Source organism: Delphinapterus leucas, chromosome 3 (genome assembly GCF_059928025.1).
Source record: "Delphinapterus leucas isolate spDelLeu-1000000601 "Yukka" chromosome 3, BTC_Dleu_Yukka2, whole genome shotgun sequence".
NCBI lineage: Eukaryota > Metazoa > Chordata > Mammalia > Artiodactyla > Monodontidae > Delphinapterus > Delphinapterus leucas.
In genome coordinates, this window is record NC_143131.1 from 143,057,704 (window position 1) to 143,073,967 (window position 16,264).

General features: G+C 47.1%; 1 protein-coding gene across 1 annotated transcript in view; it reads left to right on the plus strand.

Annotated features, from left to right (window-relative positions):
- The window catches only part of TENM2 (teneurin transmembrane protein 2), a 465,471-nt gene that overhangs the window by 319,930 nt on the left and 129,277 nt on the right, over window positions 1-16,264 (plus strand). The window lies entirely within an intron of this gene.

The following is a 16,264-nucleotide window of genomic DNA, read 5'->3' on the forward strand; positions in this document are numbered from 1 at the left end:
AAGCCCACCTGGCTGAACTGGCCTTCGGGTTAAATTTACTCCTGAAGGCAGACACTGACATTCAAGGGAAGTGCAAGAGGCCAGATGCACTGGTCAGCAGGGAGTTCGGCCACTGCAGTTTCAGCTCGCAGCCCCACTCAGGTTTCGGAAGAAACTGAAGTGAAATTCCAGGTTGAGTTAAATACCTGGCAGGACCACAGGTCGGTTTCAGTGCATCTAACTGACCTCAGCTTCCTGGGATGCCTTTACCTTGACATGTAAATTTCCGCATCCATCACCAGTGAGATTGGGTTACACTAAGCAATGCAACCTTAAAATATTTTCTGAGCAGTAAAAGCAAACGATTGCAGTGTCATAAAATCCCGCCTTTTAGCAGACATGAAAATGTTACTGATACTGATCGCAGCGAGGTAAAAAGCCACAGGCCAAGACTGAGGGGAAGGAGGCAGGGCCCCTGAAAACAGCATGAGGCTGACACAGGAAGACAGGAGTTAAAGCCAGCTGGGAATGGCTTCAGGAGCTAGAAGTGCACATTGCTGGGGATTCTGCTTTTCATTTGTTTTTCTTCCCAGGCTGGGGCTTCACCCCTTTCTATTAAAACCCTGACAGTGGCTCCCAAGAAAGATGACCTCTGGCAGGACCAATTCCTTTGGTTTGGCCAATCCTGCCACCCAGCAGCAAAAGTACTACCCAGAAAGAGCCTGAATGATCCCCTGCCCTGAGCAGGAATACAGAAGGTGCTCTGTAAGTGCTAGCTGGCTTGAGATTCCCTGGGTATGACCCTCTGAGCCATTTCAGAGAGAGAAAAAGAGAAAGCACATCAGATCTGAGGAGAAAAGTTGGAGAGGAAAAGAGTGAAGAGCCACTGTGAGTTGGCTTCAAAAATACTGTGTTTCTTCTTTGTTATACAGCAGAAACTAACACAACAATGTAAAGCCATTATACTCCAATAAAGATGTTTAAAAAAATGTTATAATGTTAAAAAAAAAAATACTGGGTTTCTTAGCTGGCCAAACAGCCCATTGGTTACAAAGTCAAGAGCTGGATTGGAAGAAGGAATAGCAAAGGGAATAACCAAAACTGAGTAAATACAGGGTTGCTCCTGAGTTGGGAACATGAGAGCTTGAACAAAGGATGTGCTGGCCTGTAACCTAGTGCATACATTCAAAATGACACAGAATCACCCCCGATGGAGTGAAAAATGTTCCTTGGGAGGGTGTGAAAACATCTTACTCTTTATTGTATAAAACAGATTCATGGGGAAGGAAACAGTAACCAAAAATGTTAGGAAATACTCATCTGGTGGAAGAGATGATCAACTGATTCGTCTCAGAACGTCAATAGAAGTGGCCTCAAGTATCTTTCCTGAAGACACACTATGGCTTAGGAAGCTTTCTTCCAGTTCACATTTCTGTCTTTATCACCCCTTGCCGGCTGACTCAGGCTTACACCGAATCGGTCTGGGCTGAAATAAGGAGACGGGACAAATAATTGACGTCGTATATGTTTTGAATTTACGGATTGACTGACTTCCCCTTTCGGATAATAATAGCTGATAGATACTGAGTATTGACCATAAAACCTGCCAGTCCTGGTGCCAGATTCTTAACGTCTTGACCTTCTCTCGTCAAATCTTCACTTCAGTTTTGCGAGGTGGAAACTGTTGCCATCAGCATCGTACGGGTGAGAAAACTGGCTCAGAGAGGTTCAACAATCGGTGGAAGTCTTGACTGGCAGGGACAGGGGGAGGTGAGCTCTAAATCCAGGTTGACTTGACAGAGACCAGGTGTAACCAGTACACCGTTTAGATCAGCTGCTTTGACCCCAGCTAATTACAACAAGAGGGTTACTTTGGAGGCCAGCGATGAAATCAGAGTATATATGGGCACCAGGGAGCCACCCTCACCTACTGGTAAGGTCACCACCTGCAGAAGCATCTGTTTGGTGATGGAGGATGACCCCCCCCCGTTAGTATGCTTTGGGGTTCTCTGCTTTACCAGCGCCCCCTGGCCAAAGAGTGCCCTAACTTATCTCAGATTTCGAAAATGACTTACTGCCCCTCAGCATAGGCGTCCTTGACCAACTCCCCTAAATTTAAGTTGACTTTCTGTCAGAGTTCACATGGCTACCAACTTTTCATTAAACTAATTATTCAAAACAATTCAGAGTTAGCGTTCTCACAGCGACTGTAACTCTGCCGTGACTATATTAAGGTGTAAATCGAACAGCATGTTTTGCAATGAAGTTAATTTTATATTCACCAGAGAACTGAGTTATAGTTGCTGTGGGAACCATCATTTCGAATCTCTTGACTTTCGTGCATTTAAATTCTCAACCACAGCATTACACACTGTAGCATATTTTGCATGGATGCTTAATTTGCTTCGCACCGTGGCCTGTCTACCCTGACCTTGGACGTCTTGTCAGAGACTAGCATAGCAGCCTTCTGGTTTTCCCAGCCTTCTTTCTTATCCTGGTACCTATGACACAGCACGGAGAAATCACCAAGAAACCAAAATGGTTCCCATTTTATCTTTAAAATGTTTTGGAGAGGTAACTTTCCTTAGAAGCACAGTCAGGGAGAGGTACCAAGCCTCGGGCAATGTCGACTAAAGCAGGCAATGCCATTGCATTTGTGTGGAGCCAGGATTCTCATCCAAGGGTAATTTTGGCCCTGCGCTGTGTTATTCAGTACACACAGGGCGACCTCTGAAAGCTGCAAGACCTTGCAAGTGCCATTAATCATGCCGGCATACACAGCCATACATAAGAACTTATTGGAGCTCCGGAAAAGCTAAACAGCGTTTCCCAGAGCCCCATAAAACCCAAGCATCTCTAAATCAAGGCGCATTGCAGGCCCTCTCTAAAAGGGACATTCAGCAGAACTGGAATAGAACTCGGGCTAAGTCCTGGTGGTATGGAATTGGTAACATGTGCCCGGGTAGAGGCAGAGGCTTGTTTGGGAGGGCTAGCAGAGCAAGTGAAGCTCTGAGATGGTTAGAGACGTGAGCGTTCCATCTACAAGGATTATCGATTTTTGTAGCTTTATTGGAAAAATCAGTCATGCTTTCTGCCTCCCGGGGATTGCTCGGCTGCAATTTGGGAGTGTGTATGTGTGGAAACTCGGCAGGTTAAGCAGCTGCGTAGCCGCTCCCCTTCACCATTCAATTATCCATTTAGCGAAAATGTGACGGCAGAAACATACTGCTGTTTTGCATGTTTAAAATGTATTTGAAAGGAGGGATTTTTTGTTTCTCTGTAAATGAGAGGATTTCCAAGAGGAAGCTCTTGCCTTCCTAAGGGCACACTCATTATGCAAAACTGAAGAATAGCACCTAACAATAGCATGGGCTACTGTTGGAATTCTATACTCTAGGAAAACAAGTCTCCTCATTCCTCCTACGGATGGAGACTTCTTGCACAATTGGTAGATAAAAACCCTATCATGACCAGCGACCTGCCCCCTAAGTCCTTGATCAGCTAAAATAGGTGTTAAGAAAAGGACTAGAACACTACATGCAAGTAGAGTTTCAAAGCACAGGATACGGTCAGGACGACAGGGTTCCCCGCGTCACAGGGATGGGGATTGGTGAATGATGAAGGTGCTGGTTTCGTGAGTAAGGGCGGGGTGGGAGACACCATGCCAGCCAGAGGAGAGAAAGGTGAAAAGCGGAGGGGAGATTGCAGTGTTTTTATTGTTTCTGTACCAGGCAGAAAGTAAAGAAAATAAGACAAAATATGGTTACTGTATGAGGTCATTTGATATGCAGTGCTCTGAGAGCACGCCTTCAGAGGATTTGGAGAGATTGTTTGGTAGGGAAAGCTCGATAGCTTAATAAATAAATATAAATATAGATAGATAAATAGATATTGGATCAGTGATGGGTGGATAGGTAGATGATAGATAGAGATAGCTTTAGTGTGTTTGAGTGCCACAATTCAGATGCGTCAAGCTGACCTATAGAGATAAACAGAATGCAAAGGGATTTAAAGTCCAGGATTAATAATCTGGGAGGATGCTTGGGGATGGTCCAAGGAGGCCTTAATGCCAAGAAGAACTAGACAAAGCTGGCAGAATACATGAAGCCTGTGGTCTGAAGTCATTATGTTAAGAAAGTCAGGAAGTTCGTTTGCTGGAGCTGTTCCATGTTAGACTATCAACCCTGACTATAGGGACAGAGCCTGGGAGACCCCGTGCTTCTCTGATCTCCTCCACCCATGCTGCCCTTTCCCTTCACTCTGCTTGTTGTCTTTAATAAGGAAAAGCAACTTGGAGAGGAGGGCAGAATCCCGTGTCCTCAACCCCATTTGTTCACTGATTCTCAGATGAGGACTCAAATGTATTTACATAACCGGAGTGCTATATTATGGACGAAGTATTTTATCCTCTGCTTTTGTGTCTCAGAAGTCTTTTCTTTTGGAGGGTATGTGTAGGGAACCCTAAATCCATAGAGAATTAGCCTTGCCACACAGAGCCATGGTAGCAGGGCACCCCTGTAGCCTGCCTGAGCAACCACGACAGTTACCAAGACTACCCCTATGGCCTCCTCCTGGCCAGCTTCCCAGATCCCACCCTTGCCCCATCCCTGTGTGTTCTCCTTGCACAAAGGGACCCTTTAAAACTTCAAGTCACATCGGGCCACTCCTCTGCTCAAAATATCCCCAGAGCTCTTGTTACTCAGAATAAAGCCACCATCCTCAGAGTAAACTGCGAGGTTCTGCATATATCTGTCCCCACATTGTCCCCTTGTTCACTCTGCTCCAGTCACACTAGCCACCTTGCTGTCCTTCCAACACCCCAAGCATTCTCTGCCTCAGGGCCTTTGCACCTACACTTTCCTCTGCCTGGATTCCTGTCCCCCCAGACACTGGCATGGCTCTCTCCCTCCCCTCCTTTAGGGTTTTCACTCAAACATCACCCCATCAGCGAGGACTTCCCGGACCACCCCATACATAACAGCAATCCCCCTCACACACCACCCCCATCACAGTTCCCCTCCCTGTTTTATTCCCCCCCTAGCGATTATCTCCATCTGACATGCCGTATTAATTTCTTATTTGTTTGCTATGAGTCTCCCCCAGTAGAATGTAAGACCTTTAAGAGCGAGACTTTGTCTCTTTTGTTTACCGCTAATATGTTCCGTGTCTAGAAAGTACCTGACATTTGGTAGATACTCAGCACATATTTACCGAATGAATGAAAGAATAAGCTCATGAATTTACTCTGGAAGCTGACACATTATAACAACTCCGTACATGCTTGATGTTGCACTGGGATTTCTCCCTCAGAAGTCCTTTCACTTCCTGATTTCCACACACTAGACCCATCAAGGGCGTGGGGTAGAGCTGGAGACAAAGGGCAACCCTCTTGACTGGGGACCACCAAGCCACTCAGGCAGGACATCATGGGGTGGCTTCACCCGGCAGGATCCTGTCCGCTTCTCATCTTATGAACAGAGTGGGTCAAGCTCCAGACTGACACCTCACACTCCCCTAAACCACCTATAAACTCAAAATGGTCATTGATTAATCCACAGTGAGGAAAACCCACATCTCCTTCTCAGTGTATTGTCTCTCTCAGGAGAAATCTATATGGGAAAGGAAGTTAAGATCAGAAGATCGCCCGGGAAGCAGAGAGTCAAAGCAAGGGGCGTGTTATTCCGATGCCAACCCTGTCCCTGTAGAATCCTCCCTGGTTAGAGGGAAGCGAAGTGCATGGGCCCAGAGTTGGATGGGCCTGGGTGCAAACCCTCAGGCTACCACTTTCACTGATTATGACCCTGGGAAAGTTCATTAAGTCTCTGAGCTTCAGATTTTTCAGCCACAGATGTTGATAGTAACTTGTACTTTATATGCTCCTTGAAAAGACTCCATGAAGTAATGAGGTTGAGAAGTGCCGAGCACCGGGACCCGCACTCGTCAGTGGCAAGTGGTGTCCCTTTATTCCCCCCAATCAAGCAGGACGCACTCACTGCTGAGTTGACCCTGACTCTCTACTGCTCCACGGGGCTCCCCTTCCACGCCCCGGGCAGACCACCCCTCTCTGTTAACATACTTTTTTGAGCCTGAATGAGATTTCTCAGCCCTAGGATCCTTTACAGTTTCACCTCACATGCCTCTTGCATTTAAGGGGGATTCCGAAGATAGCGTGTCGCATTATGTGCCCATCTTACTCGTGTAACTTTCAGGAAGTTATCTCACTTTTCTCATTTCCATTTCCTCCTCTTTGGAGGGCACCTTCCTGGGGTCTTTGCTCTACTGACTGCGCTGATCCTGGTGTAAACAGTAGTGGACACTCCCTCGCCATCACCAATTCAAGTGCCAATCAGAGGCTCTCGCAAGCCATACGGGACCCTTCTGCTACTATTTGAGGTTACTTTTTTTTCTTTTTTGTTTTCTTCAAGGTTACTTCTGACAACAACACTAATAATAATAGCCATCAGTTCTGGATCATTTACTATGTGCATTTACACATGGTTTGCACATCATGCGTATTTTTGTGCATTAACACCTATTAACACTCATGCTAAGTTTGATAAGTAACGTGATATGTATTCTCTCTTTTAAATCCCAACAACCCTCTAGGATAGGTACCCTTCTTGCCCTAGTTTCATAGATGAAGAAACTAAGGAATAAAGAGCTTATAATTTTTGCCTAAGATTATACAGCCAAGGGATAGGGCTGGATTCAGAGCCCACTGCCTTCACCACGCTACTGCCACATGGTTACTGGGCTGACCTGGTACTTTGGCCCAAGGAGGCCACAGATACTGCTTGGAGGGCCCAACGTCCTCAAACAAGTGACCTAGTATAAAAGCCTGTGCCCTCTCCCTTGCTCTTGGGGGGTGTTCGCCTCCATGACCACCAGTGAAAAGAGCCCAGCCCTCACTCGCTGACCTTGATAATGACAGTTATCCCAGGTGGCATGCGACTGAGGGGTTTCCTGGGGCTCAGGACTTTCAGGGCTAAAACCCAGACAGTCCCAGGCAAACGGGGACAGTCGGTCCCCCTAGTTGAGAGCAGAGACTCTGGAGCCCGACCTCACATCCTGGCTCCACCACTAACCAGCTCTGCCACTTTGGTCAAGTTACTTAACTTTTCTGTGCCTCCATTCCCTCTCCTGTAAAATGGGAATAATACTAGGGCCTACACCGTAGGGTTGTTGTAACCATAAGTTAATGCAAGAGAGGCATATAAAAGAGTGCCAAGGCACACAGAAATGTCTAGTTGAGGAATTGCTATTATTGTTGTCATTCTCTTAAAAGCTTCCTAAAATCCAGAGTTACAGTCCTGGGGCAGGTTCTTTGTCTAGCCCTTTTAACATCTATAAGAAACAAACATTTAGTGATTTCCTCACATTTTCTAAAGTTGGGCTGCAAACAACAAAAGAATATACAGGGCAATTTATCATCAGCCTGATCTTAACAGCAGTTAAAAGGGAGCCATAAGCCTGCGGTAAGTAACAAGTCCGTGCCCACAGGCCTTTTAGGTGTTATTTGTATTTTTACGAGCCTCCTGTGGCTATAGGGGTGCTCAGTGGGTGTAGAAATTGGATGGTTAAAAATAACAAAAAAAGAGATCAAAGCCCGTGCCTTTGTTCCTATTTCCATACCAGGGAGGTACCACATTCATTATTTGCTGGACAGCTGTGGGAGTAAGCAACCCGAGCGACAGCAACTTGATTATCCTCCAAGAACCAAATTAAACCATTGGGCTTTCTTATTATTGTCATCCCTGCCTTTGTGGAACTCTTGTTACCCTCTTCATCTACCAACAGGCCTCTGTCCTCCCTCGCTGGCTGCTCTATCCTGTCTCTCTCAGTCAGGAGGGATCAGTTTATTCCAAGGTGAAAGGCACGGACTCCTCCAGCACTCATGCACGGCCGCCGGCATCAGCTCAGTTTTAGACCCCGTACTGGAACCAACTGTCTCTTTTGCTTGGGGAGGTGTCATCCATCCAGGGGCTTGGGATGTGACCCGCAGGAATCTTTTCCCTTTGCCTGGCTGCCGAATCAAGGGCCCAGTGAAGCAGCAGAGGCACCACATGGTTTATTTATGCATTCATTCAACACACCGCTTTCATGCCAGGTGCTGGGAAAACAGCCTGTACAACAGAGTCAGAGTCTTTTGCACTCGGGAGGCTTGGAGGCTCCCAGGAAGATGAGCGTTGAGGCTTCTCAACCTCAGCTGCACAGAGGAACCACTTGGGGAGCTCAAGAAATCAAAATACTGATGCCTGGGTCTCATCCTCAGAGATTCTGACTTAATTGGGGGTGCAGCCTGGCGTCCGGATTTTTCAAGGCTCCCAGGCGATTCTAACGCGCAGCCTATTGGAGACCCACTGCTCTAAACAAAAGAGGAGTTAGAATGATGGTGAGTGCTTCAGAAGGAGTAGGTGGTGCTGTGAAGTCATGTGATGGAGGGGGAACCTGCCTTCCTTTTCCCATACTGACAGAAATGATGCTGATCAGTGAGAATCCTGGTGCGTCCAGGAAACATGCAGCATCGACACCTGGATCCAAACTTACGTCACCTCACGGAAGCTCTGCCGTTTCTGTTGCTGCCGGGGTGGAGGGGCATGACTTCTGCCTTAAGAGCAAAAGAGGAACGTTAGACCGTGGAAAGGATCACTGCCCTTCCCAGCCCTCCCCCTCCCCCTCCCCCCCACCCCTATGCAAGTCAGAGAGCCTTCCCTGAGCAACCACTGGCTCAGCCAAGGATAAATGGCTTTGCCAAGTGAGTGCAGGGAGCAGAATTTAGGGAGAGGGATCTGCAAAAGTGCAAACGGAGGAGGATCCAGACTACGTTCTAGAACAGAGGAGGGCAGCGTGGCCAAGGTCAGAGAGCAGAGACTCAAGTGACAGGAGATGAGAAGGGGAGAAATGGACAGGTTCCTATCAGGCAGGGCCTTGGAAGCCCTTTTAAGGAGTTAGGACTTAAGCCTGAAAGCAGTGGTTCTCACCCAACAGCCATCGGAGCCTGCTGGAGGGCTTGTTAAAAATGCAGGTTGCCTGGCCCCATCCCCCCAGAGGTCCTGAATGGTGGGTCTGGGATGGAACCTGAGAATGTGCATTTCTGATGAGATCCCAGGTGATGCTGCTGCTTCTGGTGCCAGAACCACACTTTGAGAAGCAGTGCTGTGATCTAAAGCGATGGGAGAAACTCCTGGCACATCGGCAGAGGGTTTCAGCGTGGCCCCAGTCGCTGTGGGCCTTGGCAACCTGCTGATATGTGCGCATCACTACCCATGACATCCTCCTCTGATTGGGTGAAGTGGGATAAAGAAAGGTATTGTTCCAGGGGAAGAAAGCAGGCTCCCCTCAAGGAAAGCAAGGCTTGTGTTGGACCCCAGTACTACTGGGTGATAATGACTCAGTCCCAATTCACTAAGCAATTGACATGGGATTTCCCTCCCAAGAAGAGCTATTCCCGGCTACTGCTGCCTAAACTCTGTTTCCTCCCCTCATGGTTTCTACCTTTTTTTTTTTTAATTTATTTTATTTATTTATTTTTTGGCCATGTTGGGTCTTCATTGCTGCATGCAGGCCTTCTCTAGCTGCAGTGAGCGGGGGCTACTCTTCCTTGCGGTGCGCAGGCTTCTCATTGCCGTGGCTTCTCTTTGTTGTGGAGCACGGGCTGTAGGCACACGGGCTTCAGTAGTTGTGGCACGCAGGCTCAGTAGTTGTGGCTCGCGAGCTCTAGAGCACAGGCTCGGTAGTTGTGGCACACAGGCTTAGTTGCTCCGCGGCATGTGGGATCTTTCCGGACCAGGGCTCGAACCCGTGTCCCCTGCACTAGGAGGCGGATTCTCATCCACTGCACCACCAGGGAAGTCCATGATTTCTACTTTTAAAAAAATTTGTTAGTTAGTAGGAGTTCAAAGCATCAAAACAGTACAAAATAAGATGCATTTCGTTTTCTGAGCCCAAGGCTGAGCCCGCTGCCTTCCTTTTCCCATACTGACAGAAATGATGCTGATCAGTGAGAATCCTGGTGCGTCCAGGAAACACGCAGCATTGACACCTGGATCCAAACTTACATCACCTCACGGAAGCTCTGCCGTTTCTGTTGCTGCCGGGGCGGAGGGGCATGACTTCTGCCTTAAGAGCAAAAGAGGAACGTTAGACCATGGAAAGGATCACTGCCCTTCCCAGCCCTCCCCCTCCCCCTCCCCCCCACCCCTGTGCAAACCCTTAAAGACATACACACGCTGTTGAAACGAAGAGGAACATCTGCCTCTGGATTTTCCACAACTTCTGTGACAAAGCAGGGGCACTTGTTCAAGCTCAGGTTCATGGCTGAGCGTCCATGCCAGTTTGTGCCTCTTCACCACTCCCTCCTGCTCACAGAGATGAGCTAGAGGACAAGCCTTGCTGTTTTCTGGGACCAGAATGCTCCTTTGGCAGTCAGTCTTCTCAAATTAGTTGGAGTTTTCCCCGGAGTGTCTTGAAACACCAGATTAATTTTTGAGCGTTTGTCACTGCTGTTCAGTAGAAACGGCCACCAAAGCCCCAGTGATCCCCAGCACCTCAGCTGTTTGCAAGTCTAAAGAGTTCTGGAGTGCAACGGCAGACACTCTATTACGTATTTCCAGTGTGTGTCCGTTCCTCAGTTCCAACAGTGCACAGCTCTGAGAAAACAGTCATGTTTAAAACAGTTGGGGGAGGGGGGTTCCCTCATTAAGTTAACAAGCAGAAGTACAATGCCGCCCAAAAGGAAGTCATCACTTATTTCACCTTCAACTCTCTTGCCCTTCAGAGTCACCCTCAGCATCAGTGGGTTTTCTGAAAACACTTCTAGTGACATTACTAGATTCTTGGCTGGTGGGCAAAGGGGAGTGAGGATTTCCTAGGATGTGATGCAATCACACACTCAGGACACCCCAGAAGCCTCCATTTCTTAATTTGAAATAGGCTAGGCTCTTGGTTTTTTTTTTTTCCTGATCTGGAGGTGAGGCAAGAAAAAGTGGCCTGCACTTCAAACTATGCCCCCCCCAAAAAAGCCTGCCGCTAATTATAATATTTGTAATATCAAAAATTATATCAACATGAGCAACTGTAAGTACTACTCTCTATTGAGCATTTACCATGTGCTCAAGCTCAATGTGCGCGATCTTTGCCTTTCTCATTCCATTTTACCCCTCTGACATCTGTACAGAGTAAGTATTACCATCATCCCTCTTCATTCATTCATTCAGCAAACGTTGATTGCGTGTCTGTCATACGCCAACTATTTTTCTAGACACTGAGGATACCTCAGTGAACAAGAGAGGCAAAAATCCTAGCCCTTGTGCAGGTTGCATTCTGTTGGGAAGGACAAGAAATAAGATTTATTAGCAAGATATATAGTTTTACAGACGGGGGTGAAAGGTGAAGCTACCAGCTCAAGGTCACACAGACAACAAGAGGCAGATTCTAGGTTTTTTGGGGTTTTTTTTTTTTGCAGATCTAGGTTTTAATCTCAGACCTCTGACTCCGAACTGGGTTAAGGTTTTCCCCTTGGTTCAGAAAAGCCTTCCTACAGGGGTGTAGTCCAGGCTGCAGTAGCTCGCCTAATGGTCTCTTGAACCAAGCAGGGACGTCTCCCTTCTCTGGCTTTCCTTGTCATCTCTCTGTGTTGACATGCAGCCTGTTCTGTGTTTTCACTTGCATTCCCATCTGGGTGTTGCCCTCTCTGCTTTTCTAAGGTGCGCCCGATGTTGAATGTTAAAATCCTACTTCTCTTTCCACATCCTTTCTACCGTATTAGCCACTTATCTCTACCTCTCAATTGCTGCACATGGCAGAACGTTTCTTGATGCTTTTTTAGAAAAGCCTTTTATGGCAAGTATAGCTTTCTTCAAGTACATTTATGCTCCCCTTTTTACTGTGCTGTAGACATTATTTTGCTCATGCCTAATTTTTGTTGGGGCAGAAAGTAACTGTGGTACTATCTGGTAACTGTGTCGATGGATTTTTTTTTTTTTCCCCAGTCTTTGGAATCTTGTGTGTAGAAAAGTCTTGGAAACTGTTCCATCTTCACTCTGCCAAAGGCATTAGAGATGCTGATTTCAGTCAAAAGTCATTCGTTCATCCATCCCCTGACTCTGTGTTGAGTACTGGCAATCCAAGAGTAAACAAGATAGACGTGGTCCCTGCCCTGACAGGTTTACGTCATAACAGAAATGCCCAGAGCAGTTGTACACTGCACAGTTCTAGGGGCCCCATTCAAATGGCAGTTAATGACGATGTGTACCTTTATTACAACAATTTTCCTGCAGGTGACAGTAAAATGTCTTAAGGAAGGGCTGCTACAAGGGCTAGCAAGCATCAGGGAGTTGCCAGACAGTTGGGATTCAGTGTGGTGGATGGGATAGGATAGGGTAGGATAAAGGTACCATGACAGGTGGAGCTAGCCTTGATTTGGGAGCTTTGGAAAGGCTCCCTGGAGATGACTTGGGCGAAGGATGGGTTGAAGTTAGGCAGATAAGGAAAGGCCAAATGGCTTCAGTCTGAACAAAGCCTAAAGTGATATTGAGTTAGGCTGATGTGTTGACAACCAGTTCATGTAAGATCTGGAAGCCAGGGTAGGGACTTCAGACTTTGCCCCAGGGTCAATGGAAAGCTATAGAAGTATTTTCAGCAATGTCCAGAACAGAGAGAAATGGATGATGGTGCAAGACCGGAGGCAGGGAGACCAGTTAGATGGCTTTGACCAGAGTCTAAACCAGAGATGAGGATGGCTTAGGTTAACGTAGTAACAGTAGGGGTGGGAGTGGAGAGCAGATTCTAGAGATATTTAGGAAGAGCAGGTAGGGCTTCTTACAGTAAAGAGGAAAATTAGGCAGGACTTGGTTTTTGACCAGATACATGAGATGAGAGAGGAGGTGGGGGAGGGTAATTAACAGTGACTCCAAGGTTTCAGTCTCGGCCAGTGGGGTGTACATGCATGTGCCATTCGTTGATCAAGGAATCAGAGTTTGGGAGGGGAAGAAAGATCAAGACACTGAATTCTGCTGAGTTTGAGATGCTTGTGAGTGAACAGATGGAGATGCTGAAATGCAAGTTGGAGTCCAGGTCCAGAGATCAGGGAAAGAGCTGAAAATTCGGGAGCCCTCTGTGTGCTTGGCTTTTGTTTTGTTTTTAATCCCAAATTGCTGCATCAGCTCTAATTTTTGTTAAGACAGAAAGCCTGCCTACCTGGCAACTGTGCCAACAGATATATTTCTCCTAGTGGTTGGAATTCTATGTGCAGAAAAGTCTTGGAAGCTATTCCATTTCCACTCTGCCAGAAGTATGGGAAGCGCGAGAGAACCATCCCAAGATATCACTGTTGCCCTTGAAAGTTCTCCCTGGGAAGAAGACTTAGATCTTTGAGAAAGAGGTCCCACTAGCTTCTCATCACTCTCAGAAGAGTCTATAGATGAGAGCCAGGCTGAAATGATACTGGCACCACCTGACTGCTTTCCATTCATTTAAGCACCTACTATGTGCCTGACACTAGGGCAGGTGCTGGGATGCAACAGCAAACAGGGAAATCTCAGCTCTCATGCAGCTTTAGGTCAAGGGCAGGCTTTCTCAACCTCAGCACTACTGACGTTCGGGGCTGTATCGTTCTTTGTTGTGGGGGCTGTCCTAGGCATTTTAAGATGCTGAACATCCATCCTCTACCCACCAGATGTCAGTAGCATCCTCCCCTAGATGTGATCATCAAAAGTGTCTCCAGACATTGCCACATGTCCCCTGGAGGGAGGGATGGGGGACAGAATTGCCTCAGTTGAGAATCTCTAGTCTAGGGTCACGCTAGAACCTGAAGTCTCCAACAGCCAGCCCGCCACCTGCACAGAATCAGACAGCTGTGCCTAAGGCCTCCTGTATCGGTGGTCTCAGAGATAGGCACTCAAGGAAGGGGCAGTGCTAGCTAGCCTGAAATCCAGAAGACTCCATGCAGGAGACCTCATGGATCCCGAAGTATGAGTCCATAAGCCCAATTCAACTCCAGTTACAGATTCCTCTCCAGAGAATAGCCACTACCTGATACCCATTTGCCCTCCAGACTAATTACTTCCTACGTTTTGTTTTCCCTTAAGTGGAGGCTGGCTTTGCACTTTACAAACACAACGAATCACCTCCTCAGAAGGCCACCAGCAGAAGGAACTTGTGCTGGGGGGGGGTAGCTTGGAGTTGCCTAGCAACGCCATGCATTCAGCAAGGCTGCTTTCTTCCTCTTCGAGCTAAAAAACAAAGTCCCGTCCATTAATTCCCAGCTGCCCCAGAACTTCTCAGAAATCTGCGAGCTTCCCCACTGTTTGTGTTTTCATCTTCCTCACACGATGTGGAGAAAACCCACGACTGTGGTCTGTTTATCTCGCTTCAGTGGGTCGGGGAGAAGGGGGGGGGAATCGAGAGAGAAAGAGAAGGGGAAAAAAAGCCTCGTTCAATCTAGGAGCGTGCACATTTTGAGCGCATCTCTCTGACTGACATGCTAGTATAGTGTTCTTCGCAAATTTGACTTTTATGTAGTGGACGTGGGTTTCCTACACAGTGAGGCTTCTGTTGAGGCTTTGTGCATGATTTTATTCAAACATGAGACCTCAAAGTAGCTAAATAACAAAGCACATATAATAGATACCGTGCCAGGTGAATGCTGGTAGGTCTGTCATGTAGTGTATTCTCTGTGATCCATTCCCTAGAACTTACTGGTAGAAACTGTAAAGCTGGGGGTGGCTGGAGGTTGAAGATACTCTCTTTTCCTCGAGAATTTGTGAAATGTCCCTTGGGCTTTTCCTACTGAGTTGCATTTTGCTCCTGCAGAAATATTTGTGGCATTTCTCTGACACCCACTGGGGCTGGCCTCCCTTCCCAGCGCTCTCTCTCAAGGTATAAAGGGGGAGAGTCACAGGTATTCCAGGTAGGGCTGTGGTCACCTCCTTGGTAAGGAAGGTATGGAAATGTGACTCTTTTTGTGAGGATAGGTATGGGGACAAGTTAAGTCTTTTTTCAGATATGCAAACACTGATGATTTGCGCACATCGTGGATTTAGTGCCAGGTTCTTCAACTAAAGAAAAGATTCGCAGGTAATCGTCTCCTCATTCCTCCTCTCAAGACAGCTCGTCTTCCTTACAGAGACTTCTGCACGTGGCACGTCTCTTCTGTTGCTTACCTTGTTCTCCCAGGTCCTAACCCATGCATACCACATTCTGGAAAGGATGGGAGGGAATAAGCGTTGAGGAGTGAAACTCCTTAAAGAAGTAAATTTCAACTCAATTTCAAACCCTCCAGCCCTTTCTTCTCAGGAGGAGTCCTTTAAATTCCCACCGCTGCCACTTGCACAAATTAGGTTTATTCGCATTCTTGTAAGGGGTACTCGAGGGAAGAGAGGAAGGCTGCCAGGTGACGGCCTCTGGAACGCTGGAGAGAGAAGTAGGGGGAGGTGCACACTTTCGATTCAGAAGATGTGGGCCACAAAGGTTTCAAATCAATTACCTCCATCATTACAAAGTGCTCCCTCCGCCATGGCCCAAGCTACCCTGCTCTTTGTGTAGTTTAAAAATAGATATAGAAAGAGATGGAGATAGAGATGGTAGCAGACGTCAAGACAGAATGAGAGAGAGAGAGAGAGAGATTCAGGAGAGTTATTTTCTGAGGACAATTAAATTAATGGTCTTAAACGTAGTAGGGAAACATACCTAGGTTCCATAATGCCGTAAATTTCCTCGAAGTCATTGCCTTGTACAGTACACTTAAAACAGGTGAATTTTATGGTATGTAAATTACACCTCAGTAAAGCTGTTAAAGGGTATCTAGGAATTCTTGCCAGCAAGTAGGTTCTGTGAGTGTGGCCACATCCTCCCGATCCTGTGCTTCTCTCTACAGCTTATAAATGGCGACAGAGGCTTTGCCACAGAGACTCCCCATCTCACTCTAGTGCCCCCAGCTCTTTCTCTTCCTTCCTCATCCAGGCTCTCTTTGCCCACGCTCAGGTCAGGAGAGTAATAGCTGCAATTGTTTTGGGTGCTGGAGCAATTAGGGAATGAGGTAGGCTGCTGATTTCACGCACACACACCCCCAAAAGGAAAAGAAAACCACAAAATAGGAATCACTCGAACCCCACTGCCGTCCCCCACGGGCATAAGCATCCCTCTGTCTTTTCCCGATTCATGGCACTCAGCACCTACTCTTTCCCCAGCCTTCCGATCCTGCATTATTTTAAAATCACGCCATAAATAGGTTGAATGATTGGCAGCCAACATTTTTAAGTGCCCCTTAAAGCGAAATACTACAAAA